The 17,470-nt window shown below is 38.0% G+C and overlaps 1 long non-coding RNA gene across 2 annotated transcripts in view; it reads right to left on the bottom strand.

Moving 5' to 3' along the window:
* Positions 1-225: 225 nt before the first annotated feature.
* Positions 226-17,470, bottom strand: part of LOC149610202 (uncharacterized) — a 168,769-nt gene continuing 151,524 nt past the window's right edge. For both annotated transcript variants that reach the window (XR_016376602.1, XR_016376601.1), the window contains one exon: positions 226-361. This is a non-coding gene — a long non-coding RNA (uncharacterized LOC149610202). The remainder of the gene's footprint in view (positions 362-17,470) is intronic.

The following is a 17,470-nucleotide window of genomic DNA, read 5'->3' as shown; positions in this document are numbered from 1 at the left end:
GCAAGAGGTTGTCAAGGTTGCAAGAGGTTGTCAAGGTTGCAAGAGGTTGACAAGGTTGCAAGAGGTTGACAAGGTTGCAAGAGGTTGACAAGGTTGCAAGAGGTTGACAAAGTTCCAGAGGTTGACAAAGTTCAAGAGATACATTAAAACGCACGACAAAAGTCGAAGTTCACGCAAAGTTCGAAGTTCAATCAATCAAATTTGGGAATCATCGTGACGTCATCTCAAACGTCATTTAGCTCCCGCGATCCTCAGTGCAGCTTAATGTGCACTAGACCACAAAACCTTGATCCCTCGCTGATGGCCAAACGTGACCCTTAGAAGAAATTTTCCTCACGACGTCATTCAGTCAAATAACGACCTGAAATTAAAATTAAATTGTTTCAGATTAAACATTACGATTATTTCAAACCTAAGTTCTAATTTAAGATGCTATGATTCAAAGATCAGTGCGAACAACGCTTCATAACTACACTTATGCTAGTCTCATTAAAAATATAAATTTTTAGTTTCCCCGCGTCATTTTTTTTATTTTGCTCCTAATCCTGAAAAGGCTTCAAATTTTTTTCTTACCCCTAAATCTTGATGTTTCTTAATCAAGATATTTCTCCGAGAAAAAAACTTTAAATTTAGTCTTCTGATCAAAAAAATAAAAAAAAATTTGTCCAACTTTTTGATTAAAAGCAGTATTTTTTCTTACTCAAAGAAGTATAAAGATATTTAAATTAGACTTAATTATTAAATATTGCAAAATATTAGCATAAAGGGGGGTCCATCAAAATCGAGGGATACCTCGTGTAAGCACCCTTATTACTGAAAAATCAAAATGGCTTCGCCTCGGCAGGTCGGCTTGACGGCACCGCGCAACGTGGGAAAAAAATCGCCCGCTGAAGCCGCGCTCCCTAACTCTGCCTAACCGTCCTTAACCCGCTTGTTAACTACATAAAAAGCCCAACTTTCTCTAAATTTACCATTTATATTAGGTCCAAATCTCCATCGCATCACGTTCCTGGATACTTGAGGCATATTTTAGTATAAAATTTCTAGTATTAACTGTGATTAAAATTTGATTTAAATGAGATTTAATTTGTCACGTAAATTAACGGCGGAGATCACTTATTACTCGGCCGACCCGTCTTTGTCTGTCAGAGTCTCTTCATCCCCCTTCTTCTCCAACTTGGTAAAGAAGGGGGAGGAATTGGGGGTGAACTACTGTAATAGAGAGAAAAGAACTATGGGGGGCTAAAAACTTTCAGACCGAAGTAAGGTTTATGGGATTTTTAAGTTTTAACACTAATATTGGTTTTATTTCGGATTTTAAGCCACTACATGTTGGAGCATTTTGAGGCGTTGAGAAATATATGCAATTTCTCACCAGATGTCGCTAGCCATAAAGCAAGATTTGGCGCGATTTTTTAAACGCATAAGCTACGCAGCCTTTCAAAACGAGCTAAATGTGTTTGTAATAAGCTTTAGGGTTTAAAATGAACATTTTTCGTTAGAATTATTAAAACTTTAGGGTCTTTTTTAATTAGAAACAGGAGTAATTTGTCCCTCGATAAGAATCGATGGATCTAAAATTAGAATTATTTTAAAATATTCTTTTGAAATTACGAATCTTACAAAAGGCTTTGAAATAAATTTCACAGTCTAAGGAATTATCTCCGAGTAAATTATAATAATATATTGACAAAGTCCCGGGGTTATTTCATATTAAACTTGAATAGGGATTTATTTTAAGCCTTGTATTTGATCTCGAATTACAATTTTGTCTGGATTCTATGAAAGCTCGAATCAGTATGATTTCCTTTTCAACAAGGGTTGACAAAAGTTAGTGGACAATGGTCAGTCAGGGACAGAGACACCCTGACCGGGATTTAGGTCTGGGGACAAAGTAAGGGCACTAAAACGAAGCTATTGTTAAGTTTTTTGACAGCTTGATCGTGGGGTCGATTTATAAAATTGGGGTCCCATTGCTTTGGTTCCGCCCCATTTCGTCTGCACTCTTAAGGAGTGACTGTTCAAATAAATCCTCCAACGATTGGAAAATTTTAAACTGTCGAGACCCCAAATAGTGAATTTGGGGTCTTACATTTTTTTTTTAAATACAGGGTATTCCAGAAAATGTGCTATAACCGAAGTACAGTGGGTTCTATGGGATATAAAATTGTAGTTTAAAATGTTCTTTGACATTTTGATTTTAGGACGACCGTATACAAGTTATTATTGGAGTGTTTTACATATGACCCGGGTTTGACCCCTTAATTAAATTAACATTTTATTAAATCAGTTTCTAAAATACTCCGATCAAAACTTTTAAATTGATTTCCCATAGAACCCAGTGTACTACGTTCTTACCACCCTTTTTATAACACCCTGTATTTTGAATTTAAAAAGATAGACAGGCCATAAAGTGAAGTAAATTGTGAACCATTACAGCAACACACCTATAATATTATAACATAAAATTTCTTTACTATACAGACTTCTACGCAACCCCACACGAACACACATATTTGGGTCTATACTTGGACCCCCAAAAATTTGAAAAACAGCTATAGCTAGGGGCCGGTTGAAATGAATAGACCAAGCTATATCTTGTATAACTCGGGTCACATTCGAGCATCACCATGATGAAAGCTATAGGTGTTGGGGTATAAAATGCCCCGAAAGAATAGCATGATCATGAGTCACTCACTATACGCCGGCGCGGAAAAAGGGGCAAACGTTTTGAATAAGCTCGTCAGACCCCATTGTAAAGTTCTCCGTTCTTATATTTGACCCATTGTTTTCTTGGACGGTATGACCAAAGGGCAGACAGACGGCACCCTAGGCTATATGGATCATTGGGTGCTCGCTTTAGAAACCCCCTAAAATATATACGTCTCCCGCCGTGCCAGAATATTTCGGGTTGCTATAACCAAATTCGTGTTGCTTGAAAACCCCCAAAGTCTTTATTATATAATCCCAATAGCGGCTATGGGATCCAACGGGCGTGGTTAATAATATTCTAGAAATGGGGTCGAATACTACACCGTAATCTTCATAAATTCCTGACATAATGCCATAGAATACGAATCATTATACTATCCATCCCCTCGGAAATTATAAGCATAAATTTCCCCCCTTGGAGCTATAGCTGGCGGGATACGGCCGGAGGTTTTATTATTATTCCCGTACCAAATTTGGGTTTGCGGTATAATTAATTTTAACATAGAAACTAAACGCAATTAGATTAAGTCTCGACGCTCTGGTGACTCGTGGGAGTTCAAAAAGGTGTTATGTCCCTCGTTAATTTACGACGACAAATATTCCAACGCAAAAACCATACGGCTATATCTACGCGTAACTTTTGGAAAAATTTAAAAATGGAAGAGCATAACACCGCAGTGGTTCTAGCTACACCGCAAATTGAACCATATTGGCCAACTACAGAAAAATCATTAAACGATACCTATTCCTGCAGGGAGTTAAGCTATATATTGTCGAAAAGGGGGCCGGGAAAATAGCTGGAATGCTCTTCCAAACGTCTCCTTACATTCGCCAAGGGTAATCGTCTGTGCAAATATTCGCTCGTCTCCCGATATTACAAATTCAAGGGCGATGTACATACATACATTCGACCAAGGCTTATCTACCGCGCACCCTGTAGATATTTAAATGTATGTAGTACATACGCACAGGCAGTGCGGTATAGCGTGCTAGTAGTACATTTCGATTTCCAATTAACAGAGGAACCCAAGGAGAAACTCTCAAAACTACCGGGGTGTTGATTCCCTTCCAAGAGAGCCAGCATGGGAATAATTGCGCGAGTTTTGATAACGCAACCATTTGAATTTTTTTCATTATTTAACCTTACAGAGGTTGGGTCAGGGGATAGCTAGGGTCTTGGATGAAAATGGTCAATGATACTGTACGTATAATATCGTTTGCCATCTCATTTAACCGCTTATAGAGGCGCGATGGTGGCCGCCTGGGGTGTTATACTAGAATATGGAGATGGAAAAGGGGTATTTCCATCTTCTCTCCTCTTAGAATCATCTCATCCCGAGCCTCCCCCACCCCCTTTAAGTTATACGATAAAAGAGCATGCGCCTTCCGTCATTATCTTGGACGAGATATTCGCCCACGTGCAAACTGTACAACCTAGCGCGGTTAAATTTTCTCTCTCGCCAAACTGCGAAGCATCACGTGGACGGATAGATTTTTAGTAAGCATGCATGGTACGGTACATGCGGGAAGAGTAAATTATTACAAAGTCCAAGCCGTTTCCTTCACGATCGAACAAGGCTTAGCAACTGATGTGATGCGATGTGTTACGGTTAAGAATAAATTTTAGGGGAACTTTCATAAAGGTTGCCATATCAAATGGCTTTCGCGTGAATTCAAAGAAACATTGATAATACCTTCAGAATTTTGTCGTAACACTAAAATCGAATTAACGAAAAATATCAATACGTCCAAAGGTGACATGACCTACTGGAAAAATCCCTCAGTGCGGTCATAACGGTATATAGCAACCTTTGCAAATGCAATGTACAAGGGGAGGATGAAATAGGTAGTTAAAGGCAGTCGACCATGATTTTTTTTATTCCTATACGCTTCATTTTTCACCTCTTCACCCCGATGACACCGACTGAACTACCGACTCCTCTTTTTCCTTAAGGCCCGTTCAGACTACTCTAAAATATTACTTTAAAGTCAGTGAAGTCGCTTAATTACACGTGTCAACGACTATGTAAAAGCAAAAGTGGATGAGAGGAAAAGTATGAAAATGGCCAAAAGTCGCGAGTCATCAGAGTTTCGCCGTAGTTGACCGTTTTATTGGCGTAGCTATACTGGGCCTGTTCACTCCCTTAAAATAGGTCTTGTGTAAGTTGTGTTAATTCGCGGTTAGGCGGTTACCGTCGTCTGCTATTGTGTATGCTAGAACTTCCTCGATTTGTGTTTGTAGTCAGGACAGAGTAGCTGGTAATGTTTTAAAAGGTATTTGAAGGTATAATATGGTTTTTAGTAAGGTTATCGAAGCAATAGAAGAGCACATAAAACTAGATACGTTTAAAACAAATCTCGGTAGTTCAGCTATAGCGCGAGCAGCTTGCGTCGTGATTCGCGTGATCGAGAGGGCTATGGTTAAACCAAGGAGCATAAATGTCTGAAATACTTTCAGTCGCGAGTTTGCAAGTCCATCAGTCACTAGTAAACTAAATAGTTATTGGCGAAACTTTGATGTTTGCGTTTTTTAACACAGGCTCTATGGCCATTGTCATACTTTCCCTCTCATCCACATTTGGTAAAAGGTTCGCGGGTTTTGGTTGAGAATTTTCAATTTCGTCGGGCAGTGTCGAGATGGCACCACCTCGTTAGCTCCTTTTCTTTAGACATAGCTCACTCGATCATGCCTTAGTTACTGAAGCATGATCCAGTGAGCTACGCCTGAACAGGGAAAAGAAAATAATGACTACTGACGCGACTGATGGGAACGTAAGAATTTACTTTAGTCTGAATGGGCTTTGAAAGTAAAACAGGGCGGCGAAAGCCAGTCTCCTATAAATGTTTCTACTTCCAATTTCGCCTACGATATCGAAAGTAACGCCTAACGCGTACGCCTGGCAAGTGGGAGGATCGCTAAACCCCACTAACATATGGAGAGATCCGGGGGGAACTTCCCCTAGCACTAGGTATGCAGCCATGTTCCATCATAATGTACATATCATTTCACTTTGAAGTTACAGCGATCTTGAATATTCGATACTCATCGTGTTTCCCGCGTAATAATGGAATATTTGGAATGGGATCAACTATAGAGAATATTTCCAAGTTGAGTTTGGGTCAAGTTACGTGTATTGATTGGAATAGACGGTAGCTTTTACCTTGGTGCAAATAGAGGTTGACTTAACGAGACTTCATCTATAACCATATCGGGTAGATAGATTACAACAAGGGGGTGTCCCTGTTTGGTGGGCTTATATGGCCACTGAGACTCGTTAAGTCTATCATTCCCGGGGCCCCATTCTCTATAACGGGACCTTCTAGAACTTAAAATGGCCGGGCCAGACCGAGTAACAGTAGCAGCTGGTCGAGCCATATACTGCTGAAAATTCAATCCATATTTGGTACACCAACCGAACTGTAGTTACTGGAAAATACCCCCTTCTAAAGTTTCAGTATATCAGCCATCAGGAAAGGTAATTTTGACAAACCATGAACGAAACCTCATACCAAAGTTAAGACATTCCATATTTTGATATAAAATTTACCTTATGAAACAGGGTTGGCACAGTGGTAACCAGTCCGGTTTTATCCACCTGGATTAAACCGGTTTAATCCACGTTGAAAAATCCAGGGAAAATTCCGGACTTTTCAAAAAATCATTGTTTAAAAAAGAAACGTTTCTTTTCTTAGCCAAAATTGATGTTTTTCCTTTTTATTTGTGAAAACATACAGTTACCAATAGAACTAAGTATATAATAGTGTCAGTATCTAGTATTTATGAATATTTATTTCTCATTATTCTGAGTATTAAGGTATCTGTTTATTTTAACTAGTTTTTCTGCTTTTTCATACCCTAATCTATTTCTGAGATTGGTCCAAACCAGTCCATACGTGGAGAATAATCTTTCTATACCCGCTGAACTTGCTGGGCAAGACAAAAGTGAAGATACAAAATTACAAAATTCCACCATAAGATTAGAGTTTTCATTTTCAGGCTTTTGTTTAGATGCCAAATATAGCCACCACTTTTTAGGCAGAATGTTGTCTATCACCTCCTTTTTGAGCAAGGTTTCTGGGTATAGATCCGCATCTTGTATTTTAAATGCCATTGCAAGTGGCAAGAAAGTTTCATACTTTTCAGACAGCCAATTTTCTGCAATCTCTTCTTCTTTAGAGGTCAAGCGTAGCCCTTTATATCTTGGGTCCAACATATTAGCTACCAAATGACAGGGGTGGATTGCATCTTCATATCGTTTCTTAATGGAGTTTTTATAATCTGTAAATTGGTCATTCTCTTGGAGGTTTTTCCATACTTCAACGGCTTCACTAAGACCACAATTGTCAGACTGCAACCTGTTTAAACAGCAACTGACAACTTCTAACTGCTTAGCCATGTGAAGGGCTCCATGATATATTTGAAAATTATCCAAAATTCTTTCTATGTTCCTTTCAAGCTCATTGGGGTACTCTGCTCTAATTTCTAAATATTTATTATAGTTAGCCACATACGAAGATACTGCTGCTTCTTGGCTATTCCATCTTGTATCATTGGGTAATTGGGGCATTTTTCCATCTTTAGCCAGTAACCAACCTCTGGGCTGGTGATGATTTCTGAAATATTTATTTACTTCCACTAAATGTTTTAGCACTGTTTTAGGGGTAACTTCTTTTTCTAGCAAGTTCATGTAATGTGCGCTACAGCCATACGTTATCAATTGTGGATGGTCTTTTTCCAAATCTCTTCTCATCTTTTTCATCTTATTTTCATTGTCCGTGACAATAGCAAAAACCTTGAGATGATATTTTTCTTCTACTAACTTCATAGATTTTAAAGCTGCTTCTTTACAGTAGTCACTGCTCTTCCTTTCTTCAGCTGAATCTTCAGAATTTAAGAGAAACACATGCTGACCAGTGTGTATGCTACTAGCAAGAATTGGGTCGTTTTTACAACTGGACCATCCATCTTGCATTAATGTAATGGTAATGAACTTATTATTTTTCAGATCTGCTTGAAGAGCAGAATCTACATCTTCAGCCACTTCGTCTAGCAATTTTCCAGCCAAGTCCTTTCTATTTGGTGGAATGTACCCTGGGCGCATTTGTTTCATCATTTCTATGTAGTATACACTTTCAGCTGTATTGAAAGCAATGTTGTTGCTGAAGAAAAATTTAGCAATTGATTTATCAATAGCATGTTTTTGAGATGCGGTAGTTTGAACTCCATATTCTGTTATTCGTGACTGATTACTAGGTTTCAGTAACTTCAACTGGGCCTTCTTCAATTTGTCCAATTGACCAAATGTAGGACTAGGGCTAGGTGTAGCGGGAGCAGAAGAAGAAGAAGTTGAAAATGACAGTTCATCAGCAAAAGATAAACTTTCACTGGTACTTAGAGCTGCAGGAGACAATTCTGAAGAACAAGGTGACCAGGTTCCAATTTCAGTGTTACCCCTCGGGTTTCTTTTTGTGCATTTTTCCAAATGAGAACGAATCCTTTCTGCTCTTGCACTAACTTCAGCTCCACAATGTTTGCATTTGGCTTTTGAACTTAATGAAGAACCATCGTTATCATCTTCATTTGGGAGTTTATCTACTTCCATCCATACTGGATCAATTTTCCTTCCACCACTATGATGCCCACCCGCTTTAGGCATGATAAAAAACTATCTAGTATTGTTAGTTTTACGGTTTTTATCTTTTTACAGAAAGTACAGCTATACAAAACATCTAAGATGAGTTATAAACACAAAGTGGCTAAGTGAGACTGATTTTCTAATAGTACTGTATGTAGCAGACGACGGCTTATGATTCAAGAGTGCAGGAAATAAGCAAAAAAACTGTTACTTGCTTATTTCTGGCACACCTAGGAGTAATTTTTGAAAAATCCGGATAAAACCGAAAAATCCGGTTTTAACCAGCAAAAAACCAGACCAGTGGACTTTTCAGGAAAAATCCGGTTTTTTGCCAACCCTGTTATGAAAGCTTGGAAACTATTAAGCTCCGAGTTTCGAATAAAATAGTCTATCGATAAATATAATAATTTTATCAAAGATATTTGTATCACTTCAAACTTGTCATTGGTATTGACTCTAGAACAACCTTCGTGTTTTCCTACGTTTAGTCTCAAGAAAGATTGACCTTTAACACGCGGGCGAGCCTTAATTCATTTGGAGCACGTTCCGCAATTTCTATTAAGAATCTTTCTTCGATTTATCGGCTGATACTAGCTAACGAACGATATTAATCTTACTGTCTAGATGCATCCTTAAATACTAAACGGGGAAAATTTTCGTATATATAGATACAATGTGTTTCTGCATACGTGAAATTAAATTAAGTATTCGTCGAACTCGCAAACATATATGAAAGGGAAATTTAAATATTAACCCAATAGGCAGAATCGTGACCTAATTTAATTTAAAATGCACTTAACGATATTAAGTATAATCAGAAGGGGATGATAGAAGAAGGATGACACTCTGTATCCTCTTAATACTTTAGTTATATAACTTGATTCTTCCCTGGCTCATGCACCTTTTTGTTTGCTCTTCCCTGCTCATCAAAGTATAGATGGGCATCGCACCGTGGGGTCAATTCTATAACTGTTTGGTACTAAATCCTCAGCAATCAAACCACAAATCTCATCTTGACATGGGACAAAGATTCACAAGCGTGCCTTGGCAAATAATTAAGCGCTTAGAGTAATGATGAGGGAACTATTTATCGCGTATGTGATTTGGTTTAGTAACCTTGTTCCAAATGCTCTGATGTTGGGAAGAATGACGTTACACTTACGCTGCTTTGTGGTATACTTCTCTTGGAGAGAAGTATTATATACTTCTGGTATAAATGCATTATACAGGGTGTTTCAAAAAGTCTTGTAGGACTGAGTTAAAATGGATGATTTTGAGTCGAAAATGTTCAATGACATTTTGTCCTAAGGACCACAGCTTACAAGTTATGATTAAAGTATTTTAGGGATGCCCCCTTGATAAAATTAGAACTGTATTTTAGTTTCTTACGTAAGATTAAGGGGTCCATCCATTAAACACTTATTTAGAGACGAACCTTATATCAAAATATCATACAAGTTACATTTTCGTTTCAAAAATGATTTACAATAGAACCATCCCACTGCACCTCGGTTTATCACCCTTTATGAAACACCCCCTAAATAGTTTAAATTAACTTTTTGCTATAAATATTTTCGGCAAAACAATTAACTCTGCATTTTCAGCGAAGAATTACGAAGTTCTCCGTTTTGAAGCGGATCGAGTTAAAAGTGTTATTTTTACCCTCTAGTAAATTTCACACGCAATGTCAACACCATCAACATTTCAAGAAGAAAGTAACAAACATTGCAGTTCAAATAAACTTAACTACCGTTCAAAATTCTAGGGGTAAACCACGACTAAAATGTATAAGAAACAAAATCGTAAACTTACTAAAAATGTATAAAACGATAAATTTATCGAGAAAGAGAGAAAGTAAACATAAGATAACTTTCGTGCAAAGAAACCCAAAGCGAAAAACATACAAGAACATACTATGTATATTTCCCTAATGTAAAATCCATAGAGCAAGGAATAAAAAAAGAAAAAAGCCAGTCTAAATTTGCAGTGAATTTTAAAGCATACGTGGAGGGATATTGAAAGCGTATTAAGATTGGATAAGAAAGTAGTTGGGGTAAAGTAACAATGGTATATAGAGCGAAAAAATCGTCCATAGACCATAGAGCGACGAGCGTTGGATCATGGGATAGCTTTATCCAGATAAAAAACAAGGTTCTGTTATAGGACTCTGAGAGGTCTGACAGTGTTTCAGGGGAGGCTATATCCCCTCTGTTAGTCGATGAGCCGTGTCTATCCTCACATGGCACTTTTTTTTTACCATTTCCCCTTTTTTATTTTCGTACAAAGTCAGGTGCGCGTTACGCTCGGATCTACTTGTATAGCACTCGACCCTGGAACTGTTTCGTATTTTCTTTTTATTCGTGTTGGGGGTATCTCCCCCCAAACAAAGCTCCGAAAAAACGAGGTATGTTCGCTTCACTGCTTGGCAGATATAACTGCGGCCATAGGAGACCAGGGAAAGAAAGAAAAAAAAACGTAATATTGAGCATCTGGATATGTACTCCAGTGGGACCCAAAGAGAGAGAGAGAGAGCTATGGGCTTTGATATATTTCTTTTTGTACGAGTACTTGTTCGGAGATTAGCATCGCTACTCTTTTAACCACGCGTGTCTCTCATAGTGGGAGTGAGAATTTCACCAATTGTACTTGGTTGTTCAAAGCAAAATTGTCCCGTTGCTCAAAGCGTAACTGTCCCGTTGCTCAAAGCGTAACTGTCCCGTTGCTCAAAGCGTAACTGTCCCGTTGCTCAAAGCGTAACTGTCCCGTTGCTCAAAGCGTAACTGTCCCGTTGCTCAATAAGTAATTGTCCCGTTGTTCAAAGCGTATTTTTCCCCTGCTTCTCTGCATGTACATCGTCAGATAATCTAACCTAACCCGTCAATTACTCTGAACATTTCGTGTCTTACTTCTTGTAAAATAATGTACTTAAAATCGCATACATTGGTACGTTGTCGAAAAAAGCCGAAAAACAATGGTATGGAAAAATACCATCCCATGGGTTTCCCTTTGGTTAATAGGTTTTCATTTCGCTGATAGAACAATGCATGCAGTAGGAAAAAGCGCTAACGGCGGCAAAAATACCCAATTCAGTAATACAGGGAACTAAGCCAACGTTGCTCCCGACAGACCTTTTTGTAAATGAAAACAATACATTCTATACAAATACCCGCGGTGTAATTTGTGTTTGCTTATAACAAAAAAAAGAGAAGAGAGTCTAGGGGCTAAGCCCCCTCAACGGATGGACAGACGAAAGGGAAAAAAGTAAAAGGATCTAGAAGAATCGTTAATCTGTTGCTTTTTCCTTTCTATTTGGACGACTGGGCATTTAATTTTGGGGAGGACCAAACAAGCGCGAGACTTGGATTGAAATGGTCTATATATATAGAAATGGCGGGAAAACTAGTAGCGTTCTGTTATAAGGGGTTTCCCGAATATCGCTTGGGAAAAGACACCGAGGGGTAACATCGATTCCAGAGGTTGGGATAATTTGTCATTGGCCATCCACAACGCGCTTGCTTGGGGTACAAGTCCCCATATCGGAGCCACTGTCGGAGAAGGCTTTCTAATCTCGGAAAAGGGCGAGAAAGAAGCAGAAGCGAAGAAAGATCTCTTCAAGATTAGAGCAACGATTGTCTTAACGCCCGCCACTTCCCCCAATCAAATGATAACTCAGAAAAATGGAACCCCACCTAAACCTTCATCAATCAAGTTAACCTTTCAACTGGATTAAATATTAATTATAAAGAAAACTTGAAAATTAAATAAAACTAAACCCCTTGATGATCAACTCGACCTGGATTAGAGATCGTTATTTAGTATGGGGATAATTTTGGGACTGAACTGGCACTGACACAGTGTTCATTTTCATTAGCTAAGGAAGTTCTACCAAAATGTCCTTCTCTGTCACGCTGTAATCCCCGAAGCGAAAAATATAGGCCCCAATAGCAGGGGCCCCCAGTTAGGTAATGCCCCCTAGTAATTTACTCGAGTCGTGCGATGATTTTTATCGTTCTTTCGCGCCAAAAAATACCAAAAAACGTAACGGCGTGCGGAGGAAAAGGGTTAGAAGTATATATTAGTCGAGTAATAACCTAAGTTAGGGTTATCTCGGACAAAATAAGAGCCTGATGTAGTTCCCTTATATACGTTAAGGCTAATTAATAGCCTTACAAGGATTAAGGCCAACCGGGCCAAGGCCTTAAGAAGCGCACAACGCCAGGATAGAAAATCAATTTATAACGTCATTAACTAAAAGGAAAATGGCCCATAGAGACTAATTTACCCTCTGGAAAAATAACCAAATATTCAAACCCCCATTATCAACTGAGAATTAAATTAGTTTCTTCCAAAAACACACAATTTCATCCGATGAAATTGAAGTAATACAGGCGAAATCTACGATGAAAAGGAATTTGAGCAATTATTTCAACTACAAACGTGTTGCTTTTAATTCGGCAAATAAGAATAATAATTTCTGTATTCCACGAAGCGTAAGTAATAAGCGGAGTGATACATAATATAAAGCTGGATAGGAAAAATAAGCGATTGGGACTGAAATATTTGCAACACGTGTCATTTTTCCCATCCGTACATTGTTGTCTCAGAAAGCATATACGTAAGGGGGTATGAAAATTACGTAAAAACGCGTTCGTGTCATTGTGAATCATTTATGGAATTGATTTCCGTTACGAGCTGGAAACTCCCCATTTTCATTTTCAACTCCCTACATACGATAATCGCATCCTTGAAAAGGGCCAAATATGACATTAAATCTGGTTTAATTTAACCCCATTTCAAGCTTGAATCGCCGAGCAATTTTCCTATTTTTCTTCACTTGGAAACAAATTAGAACTCGCTTCTTTAACAACGAAAGATGTGGGATACTTAACAACTAAAATGGAATTTACCTATATTAAGATATAAATGTTTCTGAAGGATAATGTCCGACTCCTAGCTGTTGAGTTTCTATAGGGACAATTTTCGTGCACGGAGCGTCAATAAGAGGGAGTGGGGGATGGGATGGGGGTGTAGGGTTTTCGAGCAGGATTAGGGTTATTATTATTTAGTAGCGAACTGGGAAAGAATATTAATAGTTATGAACCGGGAAAACACCAAAGCCTCCCCCTTACCAGCTTGCTTGTGTTCAGGAAAAATTCGATGGAAATAAGCAGCGGAGAATAAATGTATTTCTGTACGGTGGTTCCTTTCAAGTCGAGTCAGTTGTGACATAACGAACGCGCCAATGCGCCATACATTATTTTTATCGACAAAGGCGGTTTGTTTATGGCCAAGATTCCCATTTCCCACGCTTTTAATAAATTTCTGACATTAATATAGAGAGATAATTAAAATTAAACTCGTTGTCGAACCAATTTTGGAGAAGCTCCATAGTTGTACCTTGCAGAACTGCCACTTTTTAATTGTTCGGGGAAAATGCCTCACTCCAATTAAAAAAATAACTAATTAATTAACGATAGAGTTGATGAGCTTTTTCTTTAAACTATAAAATAAAATAAATATTGAGCTGAAATATGGAATATCCAGCTTAAACTACGAAATATCCAGCTTAAACTACGAAATATCCAGCTTAAACTACGAAATATCCAGCTTAAACTACGAAATATCCAGCTTAAACTACGAAATATCCAGCTTAAACTACGAAATATCCAGCTTAAACTACGAAATATCCAGCTTAAACTACGAAATATCCAGCTTAATTTATGTAATATTCAGATTAAACTAGAGAATATGCAGATTAAACACGGAATATATTGAGCTATTAGATGTAAAAGACATTCCCTCCACCAAAAGATTTTCAATAACAACCTTCCGCATTGATCACTTTCAAGAGTGTTTGTATTGGAAGCGAAAACCCATCAAAGAGATTCCCCTCTCAACTATAACCCCATCTTACTCCCAAGACAATCTGAACCCTACAATACACGAACCATAAAATCTCACACAACCCTTGTAGCACCCACCAAAGAGATAGTATAAAGTACTAGTCGGAAAGCTCCGATAGCAACAAGAGAGAAAGAATGAGGATGAAAACAGAGAATCTTGATGCCACGCAGCCAGGGTCAACATCTCGTGTAACCAAAGAATCTTATTTTTCCTCGCTAGAGTACCCTCTTCTACGAGGGGCTCGCCCCACCCAAATACAAGGGGGATCAGACTTCTAAAACTATGATTCCACGAGTGTCTGTATATAGTTCCTCATCCTATAGGGGCTGGTAACCCCGGGATCACATTTCCAAATAAAGTTGCCTTTCGTTGTAAAAATTCCGGTGAATGTTTACCAAAAACGTAAAGGCAGTTTTGAATTAAATAGAGCGACCTGGCCAGGCTCTGATTCCACACAAATGATCAGTCAAATAAATTAATTAGTGTAAAGGTTAGGTACGGGGAAATCAAAGGTGAAAGGTCATTTACGCTACCAAGTTATCGAATTTCTTTTGCACAAACTTTTGAAAGCTCATTTTTGTTCTGAACCGGAAGGGTCATTTGAAAAATCAGTCCTCAAAACCCACGCTCGCTCGATCGCTTTTAGAAATAAACTTTTGATTCAAAGAATCCATACCGAGCATTTTTCTAAATAAGCGAATTTTCAAATACCATCTCTCCCTCTCCCTCTTTTTCTCTTAACTAAACACGAAAGGGTATGACGTGCCTGAATTTCTTCAAAAGGAATCTACGTATACCGCTATATTTTTATTTTCCAAAACTAAATTCTAGCGTATAGTTCAAGTCGAGTTAACTGGCACGCGCGGGTCCCAAAAAAAAGAGAGAAGGCTTTTACTTCCACTTTTGTGAAGAAAATCTTTTCAATAAACGGTGCATGCTTTTTAGCGGCACGAGATTTCAATTTATGAAAAATTTCGCGGAGTAATCGCAACACGCGCGAGCTTGTGTCTTCCTTTCAGAACATCGCGCGAAATTTATTTCAGAGAAATAAAAAATATGGGAAATACAGGGTGTTCATTCAAATTAAATGGTGTGTTTTTAGAGTCAAACTGAGTGGAAAGTGAAAGGAAGTGTCATAGTCTTCGATTTAAGAACGATATTGAGCCTTGTCTATAGCATTAGTGTGCTATTAAATGGGTAGAAGTCTGCTAACGCTGGTAAAGTAAAGCTAATTACTACTTAAGCGTAACTATTTCTTTGGTTTTGGGGGCTAATTTATGTTTGAGAGTTCATATCTTTGTAACTAAATGTTTTAGACCCCCATGTTCTTTGCAGACACTTTCCACTAAGATTTGTACACTAAGAACACACTCTTTAAACTATGGCAAACTTATCAGAAACTCCAGAACTTCCATCCCGCCTGTTAGGTTGCTTTTAGTACTTACTCCGGTGTTGAGAGAGTGAAACATTTCTACAGGGGCCGTAGGTTTAACCTAGGGTATTTTTCCCCTGTATGCAATCTTTCCCTTACAATAATTCTTTATTTCGAACTCAAATATCACACCCTACATTTTCTGTCAATTTACAATTTACAATTTTTAAAGAAGTATGAGTAGATATTTCTTTTAGTTCCGCAAATTTAAATTAATAATAAGATAATAGATTGAAAAATTTCCATATTTTGAAAATTGTTTTCAGAAATCTAGTCTGGTCTTTGTTTAAAATTGAAATCTGTTTTCTTTTTTATTATTTTTTGGTGAATGTTTCTGGAATTTTTTCACGATTTATCGAAGCGTTATTTGGAGGGTGGGAAAAGAAGAGAATCTATATATATAAGAATTGAGATCGTAAAAACGAAATTTTCAAACAAGCAAAAATAATGGTAGTATATTTTCTTTCGATTCAAAATTGAACTAACCGCGAAAATACGTCAATTTCTCCGACTGAAAATTTTTAATAAAGATAAAAGCTAAGCCTTGGCCGCCTTATTTCGGATGACTTGAGTCGAGCAATGGGCAAAAATTGGCGGGACTAAAAATAATATAGTCAGAAATCGTTCATTTTCGCGCGCCCTGTTTTAATAGAAAGAAAGAAGAGAGGAGACAAAATTTAATAAAAACCGGATTTGGCAGAACACTTCTAAAGTATAGCATAGGGGGTGTAGAATTGGCGGGAAAATTCTGGAGTGTATTATTAACGCGGGAAAAATCTCGCGCGTCTATTTTCCGATATTTCGAATACGGGAGAAGACACAATATGGACAAATTTGATTCAAAGTCTAGCACCAGTTCAATGGAAACTTCCAAAATGCTACAGTAAAAGATTACTCAAGGCTGAATTTGAATTTCAACGAAACAGTCTATGACGTTTTTACCCCAAAACGATCGAGCGATATTGAAAATGAAACAACTGAGGGTGTGAATTCGCTAACACACACGTTCCTTTTTCCCTCTTCGTTTAAGAAGTCAATTGTCAGTACTATCAAAAGTAATCATTACCATCGTTATTCATTGATGAAATTCCCAGGTAACGTTGAACATCTTTTCTCATTCAACAATTTATACCTTCATCCAAACCTGAATTTACACTAAAGGTAAGGTTATATCCCACATTGTTTTAGTACCGTATACCTTCGACTGTAGTTCTAACTAACGCTGAAACGCGGGGGAGTACTATACAACAAGTCACGATCTTCCGTCGCGCGTGCGTAACGGAAAAGGTGTAGGTGTGAGAGAATAATCAAAGTGAATTTGCAAAAGGGTGGGAAGCTACGTTAAGGTCAATCTCACTCGTATTACAATAGGACTTAAACACGTGAATATATAGATTCCCTCATTGCATATTCCGTCTGATCTTAAGTAAAGCGTGCAGCGCGTGATTGCGTTCGAGGTATGACTTTAACTTTAGTTAGTTCGCACGTGGAGTCAATCAACGCGTTCATCTTAATTGATGAAATACGTGCGAAGCTAAAACGGATAGGTTGGGTATAGTTCATCACAATTATACAAATACAGTCCCCCGCTTTTGGCTTCATTGCATCCTATAATTTAGACGCAATTTCCTTCCAAGTTTTAAATTAAAGGAAAGGTGTTTATACAAATATCGATGGAAGGGAATAAAGTTTTCTACACTGTGTATAATTAGAAGCTTCAAGGTATCGTATTATCGAGAAACCACTTATTATGTTTTGTTTTCTCCTAGCTTCATATCGAGTTTCT

This window comes from Phalangium opilio, unplaced genomic scaffold (genome assembly GCF_054372755.1).
Source record: "Phalangium opilio isolate 3A_F unplaced genomic scaffold, DU_Popi_V2 ptg000329l_1, whole genome shotgun sequence".
Taxonomy (NCBI): Eukaryota; Metazoa; Arthropoda; class Arachnida; order Opiliones; family Phalangiidae; genus Phalangium; species Phalangium opilio.
This window is presented reverse-complemented; position numbering and strand designations above follow the sequence as displayed.